This window comes from Hylobates moloch, unplaced genomic scaffold, assembly GCF_009828535.3.
Source record: "Hylobates moloch isolate HMO894 unplaced genomic scaffold, HMol_V3 SCAFFOLD_10, whole genome shotgun sequence".
Classification (NCBI taxonomy): domain Eukaryota; kingdom Metazoa; phylum Chordata; class Mammalia; order Primates; family Hylobatidae; genus Hylobates; species Hylobates moloch.
The window spans coordinates 100,736,484-100,751,387 of record NW_026652285.1 but is presented as its reverse complement, the minus strand read 5'-3'; the positions used below and the strand labels follow the sequence as shown (position 1 = coordinate 100,751,387).

At 46.2% G+C, this 14,904-nt stretch overlaps 1 protein-coding gene and 1 long non-coding RNA gene across 3 annotated transcripts in view; one reads left to right on the top strand and one right to left on the bottom strand.

Moving 5' to 3' along the window:
* Nucleotides 1-8,819, bottom strand: part of SPTAN1 (spectrin alpha, non-erythrocytic 1) — an 80,332-nt gene extending 71,513 nt beyond the window's left edge. Inside the window, exon 1 of one of the 2 annotated variants that reach the window (XM_058445966.1) lies at nt 8,711-8,819. The gene's annotated coding sequence lies outside the window, so the exon portion shown is untranslated. The remainder of the gene's footprint in view (nt 1-8,710) is intronic. The other variant, XM_058445965.1, reaches the window with a different exon arrangement.
* Nucleotides 8,820-8,910: 91 nt separating this feature from the next.
* The window catches only part of LOC131384494 (uncharacterized), a 10,732-nt gene continuing 4,738 nt past the window's right edge, over nt 8,911-14,904 (top strand). Inside the window, exon 1 of the long non-coding RNA XR_009215384.1 lies at nt 8,911-9,039. This is a non-coding gene — a long non-coding RNA (uncharacterized LOC131384494). The remainder of the gene's footprint in view (nt 9,040-14,904) is intronic.

Genomic DNA, 14,904 nt, shown 5'->3' with positions numbered 1-14,904 from the left:
TTTGAGATGGAGTCTTGCTCTGTCGCCAGGCTGGAGTGCAGTGGTGCAATCTCGGCTCACTGCAACCTCCGCCTCCAGGGTCAAGCAATTCTCCTGCCTCAACCTCCCAAGTAGCTGGGACTACAATCACACACCACCACGCCCAGCTAATTTCTGTATTTCTCTTCTTTTTAATAGAGACAGGCTTTCACTAGGTTGGCCAGGATGATCTCAATCTCTTGACCTTGTGGTCTGCCCGAGTCGGCCTCCCAAAGTGCTGGGATTACAGGCGTGAACCACCACGCCCGGCCGACATATTATTTATTGATGGCTATTTGGTTATTTATTAGTTCCTTTCACTCCCCTTTTTTTTTGAGATGAAGTCTTACTCTGTTGCCCAGGCTGGAGTGCAGTGATGCTATCTGGGCTCACAGCAACATCCGCCTCCCAGGTTCAAGTGATTCTTCTGCCTCAGCCTCCCCAGTAGCTGGGATTACAGGCACCCGCCACCACGCCTGACTAATTTTTGTACTTTCGTAGAGACTGGGTTTCACCATATTGGCCAGACTGGTCTCGAACTGACTTCAGGCAATCCACCCACCTCGGCCTCCCAAAGTGCTGGGATTACAGACGTGAGCCACAGTGCCCGGTCTTCACTCCCTCTTTATTAGTTCCTTTTCACATCTGCACTTTGGAGTGAAAAAACAGTAAGGCAGACACAGTGGCTCACACCTGTAATCCCAATACTTTGAGAGGCCGAGGCGAGCGGATCACCTGAGGTCAGGAGTTTGAGACCAGCCTGGCCAACGTGGTAAAAATCTGTCTCTACTAAAAATACCAAAATTAGCTGGGTGTGGTGGGACACGCCTGTAGTCCCATCTACTCAGGAGGCTGGGGCTGGAGAATCCCTTGAGCCTGGGAGGCGGAGTTTGCAGTGAGCTAAGATCAAGCCCCTGCACTCCAGCCTGGGTGACAGAGCTAGACTCCGTGTCAAAAAAAAAAAAAAAAAGGCGAGTGCGGTGGCTTACACCTGTAATCCTAGCATTTTGGGAGGCTGAAGGGGGTGGATTGCCTGAGCTCAGGAATTCGAGACCAGCCTGGGCAACACGGTGGAACGCCGTCTCTATTAAAATACAAAAAATTAGCCAGGTGTGGCAGCGTGCACCTGTAATCCCAGCTACTTGGGAGGCTGAGGCAGGAGAATTGCTAGAACCTGGGAGGCCGAGGTTGCAGTGAGCCAAGATCACACCTTTGCACTCCAGCCTGGGTGACAGAGCGAGACTCCATCTCTTTAAAAAAAAAAAAAAAAAGGTGAGGTGGATGTATTAATCATTTTTTAAAAATCAAAATTATCGGCCAGGCAGGGTGGCTCACACCTGTAATTCCAGCACTTTGGGAGGCCAAGGCAGGTGGATCACCTGAGGTCAGGAGTTTGACACCAGCCTGGCCAACATGGTGAAACCCCATCTCTACTAAAAATACAAAAATTTGCCGAGCACAGTGGCGCATGCCTGTAGTCCCAGCTACCTGGGAGGCTGAGGCAGGAGAATCGCTTGAACCCAGGAGGCGGAGGTTGCAGTGAGCCAAGATTGCACCACTGCACTCCAGCCTGGGCGACGAAAAAGCAAGAGTCCGTCTCAAAAAAAAAAAAAAAAAATCAAAATTATTTAAGATTGAGTCTTAGTAAACAATTAGGGTTAGACTTATTTATTTATATATTTCCTTTGTTCTCAACCCTCAGGAAACAGTTAAGATGGAAAAACATTGAGAAATTATGCATCTAATGTGTTTGCTTCCAAAATTTTCTTGTAAAGAAATTTTCCAAGGAAGGTATAGTTACACATGGAACAATAACGACACTGCACACGAGCTCCTGAAAGAGATGGAAGTCTCCAGGATTCGAGTGTATGGTGCTGTTCTGCCTCCTATCACAGGAGTCACTGCATTCCTAAAATCCTTTACCTGCTACGGAAATTAAGAAATCACATTTGGGAGCAGCCCTTTATGATAAGAAAATCTCCATCATAATATCACAAAGGTTCCATCTGAGCAAGTCCCCCTGCTTGGGCCCAGCTTGCTGATTTGATCCTGCCAATCCAGAGAGACAGTTCAGCAAGGCCCTGCTGAAATTAACCAACCTAAAAGGCCCTCTTTGTCACCCCAGTGAAGTAGAACGAGTCAATTCTATACCAAGTGCTTTGGTCAGGCAATAATGGACTTTTCTTTCCTGCAGTAGATCAGCTGACGTCAGTAGGTGGGAGGTCTGCCAAGGCACAACAGGCTGTCTCTGGGGAGCTGGGTATCTGAAAGTCACCAATGCGCTCCCACTGCAGTCAGCATTCAGAATTTTCATTTGTGCAATTACAGGAGACACCAAAAAACACTATGGGTTAGTAAGAGTTTCCCCCCTCTTAACCTGATAGGGAGCTGTCTCTTGTTTATCTACATGAGTTCCAGTTTCTTTTTGCTCCTAAAAGGGTCATTTCTGCAGACTACATTAAACACAGGAAAATTCTCATAAATATCATTAAGAATTCCTGCCATCCAAAGGTGCTACAACCTCTCACATGAAACTGTCAGAGTTACTGAAATGTCAACTCGGCCTGGGCGTGCCACATTCCTTCCACAACCGAGGCTGCATGCTGCAAGCACCCCACCCCTTCCCTGGCATATGCAGCAGACTGATTAGGCTGACTTCACAGAGAATGTTCCAGGCTGTTCCCAGCCATATGGGATTAAGGCCTTTTGAGAGTGCCAGAAAGGAAAAACCTGGGAAATGCGCCATTAAAAAACAAACTCCAATCTTACCAGCCTATCTATCAGTTCCACTAACTGCCTAAAAACCACAACAGAGACGCCTTCCTAGGAATGCAATCAGCTGACTGCTTATCTCAAAGGAGCCGACTGTCTCTGATTTTGCCAATCAAGTCCGTTCACATGGAGACTGGAGGGGAAACGAAGTGCTAAGTATATTCTCTATATGTTTAAGGACAACTTCCCATTTAAGGTAACTTAAAAAAAAGGTATATATTTGCAAAATATTATTAGAGAAGACTGAAGACACAGGCTATTTATAAATGCTGCAATGCAGCAGTCAAACGTTAGCTGCATCATTCAGCAAGTAATGCGAATCTCTGGGGGATAAAGCAGGAATTAGAACTATGTCCTCTATTGTAATAAATAAAATGAATAAAATAAACTTGTCAGCATCCTTACAATACTGCCAGATCTCGGAAGAAGAGTGGGGTCTAAAGATATGAATCTTGGTTAGAAATTTCTAATTTACGGCCAGGCGCGTTGGCTCACGCCTGTAATCCTAGCACTTTGGGAGGCCGAGGCGGGCGTATCACGAGGTCAGGAGATTGAGACCATCCTGGCTAACACGGTGAAACCCCATCTCTACTAAAAATACAAAAAATTAGCCGAGCGTAGTGGCAGGCGCCTGTAGTCCCAGCTATTCGGGAGGCTGAGGCAGGAGAATGGCGTGAACCTGGGAGGTGGAGCTTGCAGTGAGCCGAGACTGCGCCACTGCACTCCAGCCTGGGCGACAAAACGAGAAAGCAAGAAAGTGAGACTCCATCTCAAAAAAAAAAAAAAAAAAAAAAATACAAATTTAATCCAAAGATATAGCATGCTTCAGAATGATCCATGATATCAAACACAAACTTACACATAATATCAACTGAAAATGGATTCCTACAAAACAGATTAGACATAAATATCTTTGTCTTCTTGAGGAATGCCAAGAGACAGCTGTTTGAGGCAGTTCTTGGTATTTGGGGAATTTTCATTCCCCAAATAAAAATTTGGGGGTATTTGGGGGCATAAAATTTGGGAGTATAAAAATAAAAAAAATGGAGGGGTATTTATGGGATATATAGCTATATCTTCTTGTACAGGCAGAGGCAGTGGGTGGGAATCACACTGCGTTAAGCAACACAAAAGACTGCAGATACAAACATTTTCAAACCAAAGGTCAAATGCTCTGGACTCTGTAAACCTGGCACCTGCAGTTGAGTGCAGTCAGAGTTTCTCTACGGAATCCCAACAGAGAGAAAAAAATTATAGTGAAGCTGAAAGGAGTCTCTATTAAAAACAAAGCATTGGGACTGCCATTCTTTCAGCAAGCTGAATGTAATGGATGTAAGAGACATTTGGAATACTACAAAATGAATTCTGCTTCTCAGGCAGGACACCACCAGACATACAGTTTTGCAAGAAAGGGATTTTTAGGGACTAACAGGATGAACGGTCATTTGGTCATTTGGTTATGGAAAAATTCATAAACATCACCCAAAGCAAAAGGTCACAGAAACCATTCATCAGTTGCTTTTGTTGCTTAGTCAGAACCCAAATGTGCAGAACCAACAATGTCTTTTTTCCGTGGCTTAGGATGCCAGCCTATTACCAAATTTCAGATTTGCAAAGCAAGAGAACTATATCCATGGATGTGGAAGGGCTTCCCTAAGAACAAACCACCAAAGAATTGATTAGCACTCATAAAATTGTATACCAGTTGATTCTCAGATCAAACAAAATTAACTCAAAACCAGCTTAGCTGCAGATTTTAGTGGCAGATTTGATGGTAAGCAGAGAGGTCAATAATACATAAAGGATGACTGAACACCATAAATAAAAACAATAAGTATTTTTGCTTAAACCACATTCCAATCAGGATTGTGGATCAGCATGTCAGCCTTCAAACTGATTAATTCATTTCAACTTGTTAGCGCAATTGTGCAGAGGTGAGCAGGGACTTAGCTTTAAGAAAGCAAAAGATTCATACTGCATTGCATCAAAATCCAGAAATGCAGAGCAATATTGAGAAAACTTACTTCTGATTGCTTCCCAAATACTATCTTGCTGCTACTTACCTTTTAACCTGCAAAATTCAGATGAGAGGTATTTAAGTTCCTTATTGTTACTATGACTCAAAACAGGAAATGGTTATAATGTGGCCCATTTTTATAAACCTCATTTAAATAAATAACTCATCTGATTTATAAAAAGGCCTGCCTTGGATTTATCACCTATAATCACTAGAAATTTCCAATATTTGTATTTCTTATTTTGGGATATTAAGATACTAAATTTTTTTTGAAAAAGGTCCAATTTAGAAAACAAAGACTGTACACGAAGAAAACATATAAAGAGAGCTGTTTTTAAATTTTTTTTTTTGAGACAGAGTCTCGCACTGTCACCTGGGCTGGAGTGCAATGGTGCAATCTTGGCTCATTGCAACCTCCACCTCCCGGGTTAAAGCGAGTCTCCTGCCTCAGCTTCCCAAGTACCTGGGATTACAGGGGCCCGCCACCACGCCCGGCTAATTTTTTGTATTTTTAGTAGAGATGGGGTTTCACTATGTTGGCCAGGCTGGTCTCGAACTCCTGACCTTGTGATCCACCCACCTTGGCCTCCCAAGCTTGCTGGGATTACAGGCATGAGCCACCGCACCCAGCCCAAGAGCTATTTTTTAAACTTGAAAAGGTGAGCTCTATTTTATTATAGAAATTGTGGTGGAAGAAGTCAATGCAACAGGAAACAAACCCAAGTTTACAATATTTGTCAAATTTTAAAAACACAATTTTTACTATGTATTTTCAGATTATTTTTTCCAAATATCTAGGATAATATGTTTAGTCCCTTGGTTCTTAAAAACCAAGTAGCCACCAATAAAAAGTCAGCAAACACTACATGCAAACACCAGAATGGTGGTAAGAAATTAATATATTCATGCCTTAAAGAGAAAGAGAGGGAGGTTAAAAAAAAAAAAAAAAAAGGGAAGGCTTTGCAAACTTTCAAGTAAATTTACTAATACTTCTGATAATTTAACACCAAAAAAACCCCAAACAAATCCTAACCAATTTGTTTAACAGAAACATCATGCAGGCAGGGTTTGTTTCCCCCTTTCTTTGGATCATTCAACCTCTTTGACACGAATATGCCTTCACTGCAAGCCAGGCAAAACCAAAAAGGCAACCCGTTTTCTGCATGCTGGTCAAATACCTGGACTCTGCGTTTACGAAACGATGACAACATGATGGAGGAATGTGGAGTCTAAAGAGGGAGGGGGAAGAGCAAGATAACAAGCTTCTAAGGGCAAAGGGAACAAAATCATGACGAAAACAGATTATTTAAAAAATATGAATACAGATTAAAAATCCAATTTCAGGTATTTTCTCAATGTCTTCTCTCTGACATTCTGTATAGTGTCTAAATCCCACAAGGGATTTAAAATGTGGAAGGAGAACCAAGGTTCCCAGGTCTTGGCAGTTACTATCTAGATATGCTGCCCTGGTCAAGTCTCACTCTCCTTTGGGCCTCAATTTCCCCACTTGTCAAAGTAATAATACTGAATATACTTTTTCAAACTAAACATGCCTTCCTCCTGAGGATCCCAGGACAAGATGATTCCTAAATCCCCTTCCATTCAGCAATAAAAGAGCATGACTTCATGAAATTGCCACAAAGTAGAACTCAAGCCACAAAGATCTGACTTGGGCCTAGTTTGCCAGTACACTTACTTTACAAAATACTATTTTCTGTTCAAAATTGGTACAAGAGGAATATGCAAAAAAGGTGGAAGACAGGTGATGGTTCACAGCACAGCTGCTCCAGTCAAGTGGCCCCAAGTGATGAGCTATGCAGTCCTCCTCCTCCTCCGCATTCCTGGAGTCAGCATTTGCCACTAGGGCGTTGCATTCTTTTACAGTACAGCCGCAGCTGATACGCTGCAACAGACCTGAGTGCATAACTAGTGGGATCCCTGCATAGCCCACGGAGGACTGATTACAAAGGCAGGCCAGCCTTGAACACACTGTCCATTCTTAGTGTAGATTCAGCAGTGACAGGACATGGGGGACTATTCCTGAGATCCACTTTTCAAGATCTGCAGTTGACCTCCCACTTTGGATGAAGGCAGGTAAGAAAAAGCAGAAAAAATTCTAACCCAGGGAACCAAAAGACATACTTAAAACAGCTCTCCCCGTGTCCACCTCTTCATCAGATTGCTTGACAGGCTTACAGGATAGCCTGTGACATATCAGATTTCTCCAATCATTAGATGACTACAAAACACACGGCCAAGACCAAAGCGTATCAGAGAATCAGTTACTAGGCTGATGGTTTGCCATTAAGAGCTGCTTCACACTTGTCCAGGATGAAGCAAAAATCCTCCTTTCCAGTCTCTCCATCAAAGTCCCTGGATAACAGTTAACACACTTTGAGGGTCCCTCTGAGTCATTATTGGCCCAGTTACTAAAAAAGGCTTATTGTTAATTTCCTGCACAGAGGCCCTTACTGCAGTACTTTTTTTTCCTCCGCAGCACATTCAATTTGACCTTTTAAAATCTAAGATATTAGTTAGCTGCAATGAAAGGGAAAATAAACGACTAGTTAAGGAGTCGGAACCTTGGCCAATGGCTTCATATAGCTGAGTGTTCCTGCTGCTATTCCCAAGATTTTCTGTTTCCTGGCTCCAAGACACCCCCACCCTTCCATCTTTGATACATTCTGTTTTACTTAAGGCCAATTGCTATGACGACGCAATTTCTCAACCCATTATGAAAATACTTCATATGGCCTCTCTCCTGTTCTTCCCGAACAGCCATGATGGTAAGTTTTTCTAAAATACCATGATGAAGACAGAACAAAGGGCTTAAATATTTTAGGATCTATTATATAAAAGAGATCTGATAAGATGTTGGAACAGTTCAAGCATCATCTCAACCCAGCTTTCTGAGCTATTCAGGCTTTTCATTTAAAACATATTCAACTCTTAACTTTAACAAGGTGCTTATTTAAAATGTATTTTACTCCAGTACATGAAAGAGACTTTAGAAAGCGATGTTCTGGGGAAGCGTCTAATCAAATTCTCAGGGACAGCTTTCAAACAAAAGACTGTTCTATCATTCAACAGTGGTATGGCAGAATTTTTGACACTGTATCTCGACTCGAAAGACCCAGTCCCAGGAAGCACACACACACATACACAAACAAGAACGCTAAGCTATTAAGTTATTTGATTTGAGCCTCATACCATGCAAGCACCGCATTTACCTATTATTTACAAGCAAATCACAACTGGGAAGAAAGAAAAATGTTTATTACAAGGAAAGAAAAGGAGACGGCCAGTCTCCGACCCTTCTGCGTTCAGAGAGACGGCAGAGATTCGCCATGCAGGATGAAATTAAGGTCAGAGAGCCGTTTACGCTATGCTTGGGCTCCCCGGGCTCTTCCTCCCTCCACGGCTGGCCGGCATTGCTGGTGCGATTCAGAAGAACGAGCTGCAGAAGTCGCTCCCGGCCGAAGGAAGGGACCGGGGGCGGTGCGGGGAGCGTTCGGCAGGGAGGCGGCTGGCGAAGATCCCGACGAGGGAGCCCCCACCCACCTGCCGCAGCCGGATGGGGCAGGGCAGGGCCGGGCCGCGCCGCAGCTAGGCTTGGGGGTGGCTGGGAGGGACCCGGCGGCCTCGCGCCCCCTCCCCCCGTCAGTGACATTCCAGCGGCGGCGCCCAGCCTTGGCCCGGCTGCTACTCCGCAGCCCACGCGCCACAAAAGCAGCGGCAGCGGCTTCCCCCACTCCTCAGTCGAATGGAGGCAGCCCCGCGGCCCGCCCGGCTCACCTGTCCGCGCGCCGGCCCCGCCCCGCCTTAAGAGCTGCCCAGCTCCCGCCCGGGGGTCGGCTGTCCGGGGCCCGCTCCCTCCCGGAGCTCCCCGGCTGCCCTTCTCACCGGCTCTCGGGGGGTGAGAGGCGTGGGTGCGTCGGGCCGAGGGGTGCTGAAGGACCGAGGAGCCTCCGCGGCCTCCGCTCCGCGCCGTTCACTCCGCAGCGGGTAGTGGCGGCGACGCGCGCGCCCCGCCACTTTTATAAGCGGCTACGCGCGCTCCCGCGGCGGGCGGGCGCGAGCGCCAGGGGAAGCGCCCCGGCGCTGCGCGAGGGGCGGGGGAGCGCGCCGGCGGACCAAAGGGGGCGGTGCTCCCGCCGGCTCGCCGCCCGACCGCCCGGCGGAAAGGGCCGAGTGATCCCGGAAGGAGCCGAAGCCACGATGCGGGGGAAGAGGTGAGCGAGGGGCGGGCCGCGGGAGGATGGGGAAATGGGGCGCGCGCAAGGGGTGAGGGGTGATGGTGCAGTGAGGTCACTGCCTACGCCCTGGCCGGTAGAGACGCTCCCGCCTCACCTCCCTCCCTGCAGCTTGCGCCCCGCCACCGCCCGCCCTGCGGACAGTCGTCTGCATCGCACCACTCCGCCCTGGGAGCTCTTCCAAGACTGCGGAGAAGGGCGGGGCGGGGGTATCGCTGCAGTCTGGCTGGGGATGCTGCGCTCCCCGGCCGGAAAAACGCCCAGTCCCAAAGGGTGAGATCACCCGAGTGCGTCTCTTCCTGCTCACTTTCCCGAGGAGGAGGCTGGCGCTGGGGTCCCTAGTCAGCCTACTTCGGTGGGGGCTGGGGTCAAGAAGACGCGGATGATTTGGGGCCCCGGGTTTGAGGAGTTGGTGAGAGGAAAAGGCCAAATCTGAATCAGAAAAAAAATTAAGTCGACTAATTTGGGGCATAAAGCTGTCATTCTGAGATTTGGAGAGTTAATTTCTTATGTTCTTGGAGATTATGGGGGAGGGAAACGGCAGCGGCAAAATGATAATTTATTATATTCCTGCAGCAAAAGCTTTCTCACAGGTCGCCAGTGGAATAGGGTACATTCATTCTATTTCATAAACAAGACATTAAGGTTCTTTCTGGCACAATTAATCGAACTTTCCTTGTGTACTAGGCACTATGCTAAGTATTTCGTGTTACCTTTTCATTTCTTAATCTTTGCAATAATTTTATGAAATGTTTTCCCGTTTTACAAATGGGCACTCTTACATAATGCTCATGTAGGCTAAGTCTCTTGGCCCAGGTCAGGCAGCTAGCAATTGGAAGAGCTAGGATTTACATCTCAGCACTCAGAACCTTCCCTTTACAACCGTATGTGTATTGCCTTCAAATAGAAAAGGGAGGCATTTTGATGCGGGTGGCTGCTGGGGTGCAGACAGAGAAAAATAAGATTCTCAGAATTTCTGATCCTTAAAGTCCTAGCAGTTTAAGGACCTGGCTCTAAACTCTGTAGCCAGAGCCCTGGATTAGGAAGCCCTTTCCCTATCCCCATTCCAGTGACAGCTGGGCCGCAGCCACTGGGAGTAACACCCAGATCATTCCTGTGCAGTCAGGCAGACAGGGAGCTCTGCAGCTTAGTAAGGCTTCAGCCTCCTGGTTACCAAGCAGCTCTCCTCTTTAAATAAATATAAAGTCATTGGGCACTGCACCAGAATCTGGGCCCAGACCTGGCGCTGAGCTTCCTGGTCCTCTGCAGTTTGGCTTCTTTCCCCATGCCTGGGACCTGCAATACGGTTTCTAAGCTGTCCTGGCTGTAGCCATGATACTGAGGAAAAATTTCCCTACCCACTCACTCCATTGGAGTGGTGAGAAAAGGAGTGGCCACACCCCAGAAGCTGCTTTAGAGAATCTGTGTAGGAGAAACGTAGGAGCTGAGAGGCATTTCCTGCAATCTTCTATGTAGAGAAAACAGTGCTGGGCAACTCCTCCCTGGGGTGTGCATTTCTGGGAACAGCTGATGGTATCCGCGGCCTCCTCTCCAGCAGGTTGCAGTAAAATGTTTGATCAGATATTCAGCTCTGGGTACAAAATGGCTAACACAATTGTAGCTCCCTAAAATTTCCAAGACCTTCTGCTCCAGCAAAGAAAGCACCTTGGGACTGAGGGACAGGAGCTATTAAAAAGGGAGGGTTTTTCAGTTAAATCACCCTGGCCCCATAGTGAACTGGGGGTTTTGCTGCTTTTGCTGGATGCAAAACGAATTGGAGACCTAAGAGAGAGCTCTGTACTGATAGAGAAACTAAAATCTTATTTGATCCTTTGTCTGATCTGAGACATGGCCAAGAAACAGTATTCCCAGCGCTCTCCACCTCCCACCCACTCACCCTGCCTTCTCTGCACTTGGCACTTGAAACGAGCCATTTTAAAAAGCCATTCTTCACTGTTCTGTTGTCTGCCTACCTCACCTCCCACCAGTTTCACCATATGCTTAACACCCTAGTAGGTGTGGAAAGCTGGGGGAAAAAACAACAACAACAAAAAAGCACAGGACAGTGTAACGGCTTTGTAACCAATCAACTCCATGTTCTCAGTCACACCTCTCCTGGCCTCCTAAAAAGCAGAGGGTTGTACTGAATTCTCAACTCCTTTTTCTAGTTTCAGCAGTCCTCAGAAGGTTTGATAGGCACCCTAAGCTTAAGCATCTAGATAGTCCCAATAGTTTTTCAGGTTGTTGAAAAGGTCAACTGTTGGAAAACACACTAATTGTAGTGATGTGTCCATATGTTCCAGCCAGGGAAAGTCACTTGCCCACTCTCTCTGGGAGAGAGCCCTTCTCCTCCCCTCCCCTCCACACCGTGTCTCACCCCCTGCAAAGATAACAGGCAAGCACTTCCACTATTTTTCTTCCCTAGAAGGGAGCTGATTGGGAAGAGTCATGCTGGCAAGTGGACTGCACTTCCCACATGACATTCTGCAATGTCAGAGCTGGCAAGAAATAACACAGATCTTCAAAACACAGTGCCTGGATGAACCTTGAAGGCTTTATGCTAAGGGAAATACACCAGACACATAAGGACGAATATTGTATGACAATTCCACTTATATGAGATCCCTCAAATTGTCAGATTCATAGAGACAGAAAAAACTGTTTTTACCAGGGGCTAAGGGAAGGGTGGAATGGGTTATTATTGTTTAGTGGGAACAGTTTCCATCTGGGATGGTGAAAGAGAGTTCTGGAGAGGATGGTGGTGATGGTTGCACAACACTGTGACTGTACATAATGCCACAGAACTGTACACTTAAAAATGGTTAGGCCAGGCTTGGTGGCTCACGCCTGTAATCTCAGCACTTTGGGAGGCTGAGGTGGGCGGATCACTTGAGGTCAGGAGTTTGAGACCATCCTGGCCAACATGGTGAAACCCTGTCTCTACTAAAAATACAAAAATTAATCGGGTGTGGTGGTGCACACCTGTAATCCCAGCTACTCGGGAGGCTGAGGCAGGAGAGTCGCTTGAACCCGGGAGGCGGAGGTTGCAGTGAGCCAAGATCACACCATTGCACTCCAGACTGGGCGACAAATTGAGACTCCGTCTCAAAAAAAAAAAAAAGTTTAAACTGTTATTATGCTCTATATATTTTACTACAATAAAAAAATAAAGCAAAACACAAGCCACTGCTTCTAAAATCATTAGAGAAGCAGCTTGATAGGCTCTGGGAGTGTGGCCTTACCAGGGTTTTAAGACTGCAGGTGACAGCAGAGATGTAAACTCCTCCCTCCCCTCCCCTAATCCGACCTCGTAATCCGGCTCCAGTCATTTCACATCTGTTCCCTTGCAGGGCCGCCTGCTAGGCCTGGTCAGTCCATGTCCCTCCTGCTTACCTTGAACCCACTACTGCAGTTAGTTTCACAAACCACGTCAAACCTTCTCAACAAGTTTCAGTTGTTTCCCGTTGCCTACGGAATAGGCCGAACTTTGCAGCCTCCACAGTCTTGTTCCAATTTACCTTTTCACAGCATCATTCCCTACAGTTCTTCTCTACTGGTCTGAGGTTAGCCTCTTTCCAAAACATGTTATGTCTCCAACTCCATGCTTTTGTGAACAATTTTTTCCTCCAATTAGAACATCCTTTCCCAACACTCATGCCTCCTTTCTGCCTGAAAATCTTACCCATTTTGAGTATATGTAAGTAGAACCTTTCTGGAAGAGCAGTTTGGCAATGTGGATCAAAATATAAAATTTGCATGCCATTTGACCCAGCAATGTTAGTTACATCTAGAAATCTGCCTTAAGCAGGACAAGATGCATTTTCATTTGGGACGGGCGTGGTGGCTCACAGCACTTTAGGAGGCCGAGGCAGGCGGATCACTTGAGCCCAGGAGTTTAAGACCAGGCTGGGCACCATGGCAAAACCCCATCTCTACAAAAAAAAAAAATTAGCCAGATGTGGTGGCTTGCGCCTGTAGTCCCAGCTACTCAGGAGGCTGTGGGGGGATCACCTAAGCACGGGAGGTCAAGGCTGCAGTGAGCCATAACTGTGCCACTGCTTCCCAGCTCAGGCAATAGAGTGAGACCGTCTCAAAAAAAAAAAAAAAAAAAAAAGAATGTTAATAATTAAAAAAAAAATTAGGCATAACCTACTCACCAAGTGAAAAATGATTACGATTCATAAATTCAAGACTATATTCATGATAACAATACTTATTGACTTGAGAAAATATTTGAGGTGTTACTGAATTTTAGGTTACATGAATGGTACTCAGTCCATTTAAGTAAGAATTATAGGCTGGGCGCAGTGGCTCACCCCTGTAATCCCAGCACTTTGGGATGCCAAGGAGGGTGGATCACCTGAGGTCAGGAGTTCGAGACCAGCCTGACCAACATGGTGAAACCTCGTCTCTAGACTAGAATTTCAACCCCAGCTTTCCTGGGTTTCCAGCTTGCAGATGGCAGATTGTGGGACTTCTCAGTCTCCATGATCTCATGAATAAATTCCTTATAATTAAATCTCATCATATCCCTGTCTATCTATCCATCCATCCATCTCCTATTGGTCTGTTTCTCTGGGGACCCTAATGCAGTGAACTTCCATAGGCCTGTCACCCAGCTCCAACAGTTATCAACTTTATGCCATTCTTGTTTGTTTTTTTGAGACTGAGTCTCGCTCTTGTTGCCCAAGTTGGAGTGCAATGGCGCGATCTCAGCTCACTGCAAACTCTGCCTCCCGGGTTCAAGTGATTCTCCCGCCTCAGCCTCCCGAATAGCTGGGATTACAAGCATCTGCCAGCACGCCCAGCTAATTTTTGTGTATTTTTAGTAGAGACAGGGTTTCAGCATGTTGGCCAGGCTGGTCTTGAGCTCCTGACCTCAGGTGATCTGCCCTCCTCGGCCTCCCAAAGTGCTGGGATTACAGGCATGAGCCACCACACCTGGCCCATTCTGCCAAATAGGTAAGTAATCATTGATTACTTCACCTTTAACATAGTATTTCCAGGCCGGGCGCAGTGGCTCACACCTGTAATCCCAGTACTTTGGGAGGCCGAGGTGGGCAAATCACGAGGTCAAGAGATGTAGACCATCCTGGCCAACATGATGAAACCCCGTCTCTACTAAAAATACAAAAATTAGCTGGGTGTGGTGGCGTGCATCTGTAGTCCCAGCTACTTGGGAGGCTGAGGCAGGAGGATCGCTTGAACCCGGGAGGTGGAGGTTGCAGTGAGCCAAGATCACACCACTGCACTCCAGCCTGGTGACAGAGTGAGACTCTGTCTCAAAAATAAATAAATAAAAATAATAATAATTTCCCAAACTTATTTGACTGCCAAGCCCTTTTTTTGAACCCTGTGGAAAAGCACTCTGGGATTTAAACCATCAGCTGACTGGCTCTCAGGCCTTTGGACTTAGACTAGATGAAATAAGTCTATCCTCTGTGCTCCTGTAACTTTTAGCTCAACCCATCAAGTGCTCCAGGTGCTTAAATCGCATTCTCGATTGAATTAAAATTCTACCTTCAAGTCACCTCTCTTGAAAACATGTTTAGAGTCAACATTCCATCCTTGCTACAGGTTGATGGCTTCAAGGTAACCTTAGTCACCAGGGTCCTGTTTTCAGGGTTGTAGGTTCCAGAGCTTGATTTTGTCACCTTATCAGAATTGTAAGCATGTTTTTTTGCAGGGTGAAAAGAGAGGTATCTTTTAATTTTGAAATAGTTTCCAATTTACAGGAAAGTTACAAGAATACTGGGAAGAAATCCCATATACAGTTCACCCAGATTCCCCCATTTGTTAACCTTTGACCACATTTGCTTTATTATTCTGTGTTTACATATATAG